Genomic DNA, 575 nt, shown 5'->3' on the forward strand with positions numbered 1-575 from the left:
AGCCAGAATGACAGAGAAGACCTAGTTCTCTACCGCCCTCTACAGCAGTTTATTAAAGGGCCCCTGGAGAAGTACGCAACCTGGTTACCCGAGTCCCTGGCTGGGGAGAAGCCAAAGGGGCATCAAGGAACATGCGAGGTTGTAGCGGTTCCCTAGGTTAGATGCACTAATGGAAGCAAGCTGCATAAGGCTCCTCAAGTATGTGGGCTTAGGCAGGGATTTTGTGTAGATGTACTAATGTAATTGACTCTATTCAAAGCGACTCTGCCGCCACCAACCGACAACGGACTTCAAGAAACATAACCATTTTAAAAAGTGTTCAGCCTGTGAAGTAATAAAGCGGGAATTGTGGTTTGCCATGCGCAAACAACTTGTGGAACCAATGCCTTTACATCAGCTGCCCCGTTGCTGGAGACTATCTCGGCTGCTTCCGGCAGCAGATGGCCCCGAGAGAGGCTCTAAATCAAATGCGACTGCAAGGTTGTGCCCTCGGGCGCTTTGAATATCCAGCTTACAAAAAAGAACCCCGGTAGGTAGGGGGCTCTGCCGAGGTAACAACGTATTGGAATGCCGCA

This window comes from Eimeria mitis, genomic scaffold, assembly GCF_000499745.2.
Source record: "Eimeria mitis Houghton genomic scaffold, Emh_scaff4238, whole genome shotgun sequence".
NCBI classification, from domain to species: Eukaryota; Apicomplexa; class Conoidasida; order Eucoccidiorida; family Eimeriidae; genus Eimeria; species Eimeria mitis.